The sequence below is a fragment of the Brassica oleracea genome, chromosome C6 (assembly GCF_000695525.1).
Source record: "Brassica oleracea var. oleracea cultivar TO1000 chromosome C6, BOL, whole genome shotgun sequence".
In the NCBI taxonomy this organism is placed as follows: domain Eukaryota; kingdom Viridiplantae; phylum Streptophyta; class Magnoliopsida; order Brassicales; family Brassicaceae; genus Brassica; species Brassica oleracea.
In genome coordinates, this window is record NC_027753.1 from 5,679,642 (window position 1) to 5,687,090 (window position 7,449).

Genomic DNA, 7,449 nt, shown 5'->3' on the forward strand with positions numbered 1-7,449 from the left:
ATTTATTTTTTAATTACACATTTACGTTTTCTAATTTTCTTGCTTTTATATCAGATTATAAATTATGATAGATGTTTAATGTAATATTTGTATTTCTTATATTGTATATTTACTTTTTATTTATATTTCTTATATTATATATTTACTTATTATTTATTTTTCTTTATATGTATTTTATTTTTATTTTTTGTTAATTCCATGTGTCATCTTTTAGAAGAATTTTTTTCCGTTGATGTGGACGCCCTATGGAGCCTCAAAAGCTCCATTTTATTAGTATAAAGCTCCATTTTATTAGTATATATACATTTTTCAGATATAGGTTTAATTTAGTTTTTTTTTATTTTTTAATTATATATTTATGTTTTCTAATTTTCTTGCTTTTATATCAGATTATAAATTATGATAGATGTTTAATGTAATATTTCTATTTCTTATATTGTATATTTACTTATTATTGTTTAATGTATCATTCCTATTTCTTATATTATATATTTACTTATTATTTATTTTTCTTTATATGTTTTTTTTTGTTAATGCCATGTGTCATCTTTTAGAATAAGTTTTTTTCGCTGATGTGGGCGCCTCATGGAGCCTCAAAAGCTCTCTTTTATTAGTATTTTTTTAATTATACATTTACGTTTTCTAATTTTCTTGCTTTTATATCAGATTATAAATTATGATAGATGTTTAATGTAATATTTCTATTTCTTATATTGTATATTTACTTTTTATTTATTTTCATTATATTGTATATTTACTTATTATTGTTTAATGTAACATTTCTATTTCTTATATTATATATTTACTTATTATTTATTTTCTTTATATGTTTTTTTTTTTGTTAATGCCATGTGTCATCTTTTAGAAATTTTTTCCGTTGATGTGGACTCCCTATGGAGCCTCAAAAGCTCCATTTTATTAGTATAAAGCTCTATTTTATTAGTATATATACATTTTTCAGATAGATGTTTAATTTAGTTTTTTAATTTTTTATGTTGTATGTTTACATTTTATTTTTTAAAAATAAAAATGTAAAATGATAATCTTACATATGTTTAATGTAGGATTTCCATTTTTTATGTTGTATGTTTACATATATTTATTATTTTCGAAATTATATATATTTGTTTTTTGTTTTTTTTTATAAAATGGTAATGTTACATCATGGAGATAAGCCGTCTTTTTCTTAAGTGAAAAATGGTAATGTTACATATGTTTAATGTAATTTTTCCAGAGCGCCCTATGGAGCCTCAAAAGCTCCCTTTTATTAGTATAGATTTGGTGTATAACTACAGTAGAGAGAAAATTAATAAAAATAGTCATGTCTTAAAAAATGTGGCAATTTGTTACATAAATAGATATTGTCTTCACAGCGTGTGAACGTATGTATAACACACACTATAATCAAATACCATTGTATTTATAATGTCGATATATAATGGGATTATTTCAAATAGAAATGTAACAATAGGAAATAATTTAATTTCCTTAGTATTATTTATTTGTATGGTTCAATGTAGTTTGAGAAATATCTAATATGAAAGAACATATTAATTCGTAGGACGAATGTTTAAGTGTACGAATGCTTTTGAAGTAAAGATTACAATTCTGTCAACTTACCAAAAATTCTACTTCTGCACAAGACGGTGGCGAAGACCTAAATTTATGGTCCTAATATATGTTAGAAATAAATTTCTGGAACATGTAAACACCTTTCGATTGGATGGCTAAACCCCAGTTGCGTTACATAGCCGGTTGACATAGTAACAAAAAAATTTAAATTTTATGTTTGATGACCATATAATATCGAATGTGAAAGTATATAGGAAAAGTAAGGAATAAACAAGAGAAAGAAGATCGGAAAAAAAAGAAGAATAGGATGTATATGGGAAAAATATAGGGAGAGAAGAATGAAGAGTATAACTTACATAAAATATAAAGAACAAAAAAGGGAGGATGAAGAAGAAGACAATGAGAAGGTCCAGAATAAAATATTGTCGAAATTAAAAATAAATTTGGCGTTCATACAGATTCGAACAAGCCACTTAATACACCAGAAAATGGGAAACAACCACTAGGATATATGCAACTTTTAGTCATAGATATGCCTTCAAATATTTAGTGTGATTTCGCGCCTAATGCCTCAAATTTCCAAAGCTTTAGATCAGAGTTGGCATTGAGAAAGAGGAGTATAAAGACGACTATGAAAATAAGGAAAAGGAAAAAAGATAGAAGGAGAAGAGGAAAAGGAGGATGAGAAAGAGGATGGGGATGAGGAGAGGAATAAAAAGAAGAAATTTTGATCAAGATTAGCGGAAAAAATGTGAAAAGGATAAAACTGCAATTAATATATAAATATACATAATAATGTATGTGATGGTTAGTTACATAATTTAAATTTGTTTATGGTTATGCAATGCAAAATCTCTAAAAGAGAATTTCAGATTATTATTTTTGACAACAATTTTTTTTTAGAATTTACGAATATTTTTCTTAATTTTGCGGATAAGAAGTTTTTAAAACATTGTCTTTCTGTTGGATATGAACAAATTCAATATTGTTCATTGTAGTTTCTGAGAACAAAACATGAAACAGATTATGATGTCTGACATTTTCAGTATTTCTCATGTGTCAAGAAGTTTTAGTGAAAACTGTGATTTCGTTTCTCAGAAGGGTTTATTATAGTGGCGATAATTTTGGAATTTGACAAGTTTATCTGAAAATGTATCAATTTTACCATAGTCTGTTTAAACTAAATAGGTCATCCATATTAACTTTTAAAGGGAATTTTATCACAAGAACCCAAATTTTCTGAAAATAATATTAAACTAGATCGTTCGGTCTACCACACCATGAGATGTCTCCACTTATCTTAATAATTCAAAGCCAATTTGGCTGGCTTCGAGAACAAATCTTTATATATAAAAAACGGTTTACTCTCTCCTGGTGATGTCCACGAAGTGTTAAACTCGCCGTTTCATTTAATCCCGCGAGTGGTGGGCTTTCGACGTTTAAGGTGTGTTGGGCTGTTAATTTGTAAGCTGTACCCGGCCCGAGAAGATGGAGCCCGCTAGTAACCCTAATTCTGCTTAATCGAAGAAACGAAGTTTGTCTTTTCCCTTCGTGTGATGGCGACGCGGTGACTTTTGCTCTTCTTCTCACCATCTGAAACGGCCCCAGTTATGGCTTTGTGTTTAATCCCATTGATTCACTCGCCACGATGAGGTCTTCAATGCATCGTTTAGATCTGAGAGTCGGTGTGTGTTGTGTATAAATATACATAAGTATATCCTCTGATGCTGACGCAGGCTTTCGCGATTTCGGTTTGAACGGAATTGTGTACAACATCGAAGGATACCTCTTGCTGGTCTTGGTGGTGAGAGCAACACATGGAAGATGTTTAAGGTCGACGAAGAAACCGGGACGGCGAGTATTGTGTTGATGAATAGAGATCTAGCTGCGGCAGATGTGATGTTGAGGAGACGGGGAGAGATACGGTTGTAGTGGTGTGCCAGAAGAAGCTTTGGTTTGTTCAGAGCCAAGATAAATATGGATATAAAAAATCAGGCAAGTGATCATCAATTGCTTATCAGTACAGAGGATGTGTTTTCCCTTTTGCACTTGGAGATTAATGTTACTGAAGCGATTCTGAGCAGAACCTTCTTCAAGCTTCCGGGTTTCAGGAAATCGTGTCAACCCGGATTGTAAACCTTAAGAGGAGGAACTAAGCATATGTCTGCCAAGATTAGCCAATATTGTGACCGTCAAATGAGTGATGTCGTTTCAATGCTTTGCTGGAACAGAGTCTGGCCTAAATAGCTTTACAGGTGAACGATTTGTATAGTTTTATTTGTTTATTGAAAACCAATTGAACCGGGTTTTTTATTGCAGGGTTGTTGGTGCGTCGAAGATGGTTTGGTTGGTTCAACTATTAGCTAACTCGGTGAAGATGGGCTTGCAAATCTTTCACGCGGAGGAAGACAACGGATCTGATCCTGTTTACATGGAAGCAACTGGTGACCGGTTTAAGGATTTGGTTCGAGCTATGCTTCAACCAGTTCTAATATTGGTGACATTAAAATTAGGAATGACTTTTGTGAGTAAATAATTGGAAGCTGGCAATGACTTTTACGATGAAATGTAAGATATGTGCATTTTTCATATAAAGATAGTTTACTCTCTTCTTAGCCTAAAAGATATTTAATTTTCATATTGAGTCATACGATTCAAACAAATAATTAAAGGATTTACTATGTCAGCTGTCTAGGTTTAAACACATCAGTACAAATTTTTCAAAATTAATTAAACTATCTCATATATTTTAAATCATTTTAGTATTTAAACCAATCTATTAATAAAATATTTAATATCCTATAATTTTTTGTAATTAGTTCATTGGTTTTCGACCAATTGTTTTGCACTCACCATTCTAACAACATACGTTAACTTAGCCATAACTACATAATATAAATTAAAATTTTCAAAAATAAATAAAAAACCTTCGTAAAAACAATATAGAAAAATAAAATATTTTTTCTGGTTCATCAAATTCAAGGTAACAAAAAGGAAAAAATAATCTTACAAAATTTTCTTCTTTTCTGTTACCAAATTTAACCATAAAAAGTTATTGGAAAAATATCGAAAACCATAATCAGTTATTAATACATAATCAAAATCAGAAAATTATACCAAATCAATTCAGATATATATATACGTAACGTAACTATCATATACTTTAACACTTAGGGAGATGTATTGAATCTGAAATTTGAAGTGGTTTGATTTTAGTGAGTTTTTAGATGATTTTAGATGAATATTAGAATTTGGTGTGATTTTGTTAAAGAACTCTAGAATCTTATATAAAACCATGGATTTGGATATTTATTTTAATAACTAAGAAACCCTTCTCAAACACCCCCAAAATATTTAAAGTACTCTAAATCTCCAACTTAAATTTTGTTCAATAACAGTGGATTTTAGAGTGTTTGTTAGAATGACAAGTTCAATAACATTGAATTTTAAAGTATTTTCAAAATTACCTTTTGAATAACAGTAGATTTCTCATTTTAATACAAATCATCTAAAACTCTTAGTTGAATACACCTTAATCTCCTAATACTTAAATAAACAAAAATTCACATTGCTCCGTTCAAACAAATGTAATTACCTATATATAAATTTAGTTAACAATGAGTTTGACTCTTAATCTTCTAATATCTAAACAAAGAATGTATAACCAAACTTTTAACAAAAAAAAATATAATTATAATTAAATTAACAAATATAAATGTATTCATAAAACTTAAAACACATGCAAATGACTTATTATCAAGCTAGGGTTAGTACAATACTTTAGAAGGTTTTGATGGTTTAATGGGGGCACGAAATGTCAGGGCGAGCCTCTCTCCTCTTCATGGAGAGATAGAAGCCTTACTGTGGGCAATGGAGTGTATGAGCAATTTGCGTCAGTATCAAGTCACATTTGCAACGAATTGTTCTCAATTGGTTACGATGGTTTCGTAACCTGATGAATGGCCAGCATTTGCAGTTTATTTGGAAGATATAAAGATCCTTAAAGAAAGCTTCATTAGCTCAGAGTTCATCCATGTATCAAGAACGTTAAACTCAAAGGCGGATAGTCTAGCACGCAGTGCTAGGAAATAACCGTCTTTCGTCGTTCATATGGATAGAGAGCTCCCGGTTTGGTTTACAGAGTCTGTATGAATCTGTTTATGTTGATGACAAAAAAAAAAAAAAACTTACAATTCAGGATTAAAACAACAATACTAAGAATTCAAACAATTTAGCTATATACTTAAATTTGGCGTACACAACATAATTATATTCACGCCCAATTTAACACAAAAAAAAGTTAACACAAAATTATATCTTTTAAACAAACTGATCCATCAAATCTCGCGCGTAGCGCGAACTTGCCCTAGTAAATAACTAAGAAATATCATAGATGGCGACAAAAAAGGATCGCTGGGATGACAAGAGGGGCAATAATTAAATTGCGTGGAGAAGAAGAATCATTTTTCATTTTGGATATCTTTTTCTCTAGTTTTAATAGAATTTGTTAGATCCATCGCTATATAAAGACATCTATCGGTGAAGATATAAAGATAGAGAGAAGCGAGACATGGGTTCTTTACAGCTAAGACATGGATTCATTGTGCTTCTGTTTCTTTGCGTCCTCCCTTGCCTTACCGAATCTGCTCTGCCTTCTCACCAGCAACCACTTCCAGTCACCGGTTAGTACAACACAAGCAAATAATATGCATAAGCCATAACACGTATAAGTTGCTTAACTGGCATTTGACATGGCATGAATAGTCTAAGCTGATGAAAGAGTTTCATGAAATTTGTCTATGGATAAAATATTGAATATGTCTTGAACGGTTAAGTAGGATTGATCGAAACCGGAGTTTAGCTAACATCAGAAAGAATAAATATATTGTTTGTATAGCAGTGTGTATGTATAAACTATAACGAATAATTTGAAGGGAGGAGAATGCAGGGTAATTTTGGCTGTGCACCCAGGCCACGAGATGCACCACCACCACAATACAAGTACAAAGTGGTGGTCATAACCACAAAAAATCTATAATATAATCTATCTCTTCTTATATTTTACTTAATTTTTTTTTCAATTTTTCTAATCTGGTTTCATTAACATAGTTTGTCAATAATTTTCTGCCTTTTATCGTCGTTTGAAAGTGAATTATTTATATAAATTAATATACACGAATTGCAGGGCGAAGGTTGATGAGTATTTATAGGCCAAATGGAGACATATTCGCTGGACCATCAAGCCACTACAAGAAAACATATTTTTTACTGGGACAGTATTCGTTGTAAATTCGTCGTAAACGGGGTGTTACGACGAATTAACATCAAAAGACGTTTCGTTGTTAAACGTCCGTCGTAACGGAGGTTTCGTCGTAAACGACTCGTTTCGTTTACGACGAAATATATTCCTCGTAAAGCGCAGGGAAAGGATTCGTCGTAAAAGCCACGTAAGTTTTCGTCGTAAAGCCCACGTAATTATTTCGATGTAAAGCACACGTAAATACTTTCGTTGTAAATCACTCGTAAACATTTTGATGTAAAACCCACGTAAATATTTCGATGTTAATCACTCGTAAACATTCGATGTAAACTCCATGTAATGTTTACGAGGAGTTTACATCGTTTCTTATTATATTATTATTGATTAGTATATAATATAGATTTTAATTTATATTTAATATTCAGAATTTAAAATAATTTAAATTTTAAAACAAAATATGAAATTGGAAAACATATTTTAAAAAGTCATACAATAATATTTAAATTCATAATACAAACAGAAAAATAAAAAAAACTACATATTTTCGAAGTAGTTGGTGGGGTTGCTCGGCTGTTGACGGGTTGGATCGGACTCTTGGGGATCTCGTGGTGGCATTC

At 30.7% G+C, this 7,449-nt stretch overlaps 1 long non-coding RNA gene across 1 annotated transcript; it reads left to right on the forward strand.

The window, feature by feature from the left end:
* Positions 1-3,055: 3,055 nt before the first annotated feature.
* LOC106299278 lies at positions 3,056-4,162 on the forward strand. Its single transcript, XR_001261734.1, has 3 exons — positions 3,056-3,257; positions 3,309-3,827; positions 3,892-4,162. It is a non-coding gene; the product is annotated as an uncharacterized LOC106299278 (long non-coding RNA).
* The last annotated feature ends 3,287 nt before the right edge of the window (positions 4,163-7,449 follow it).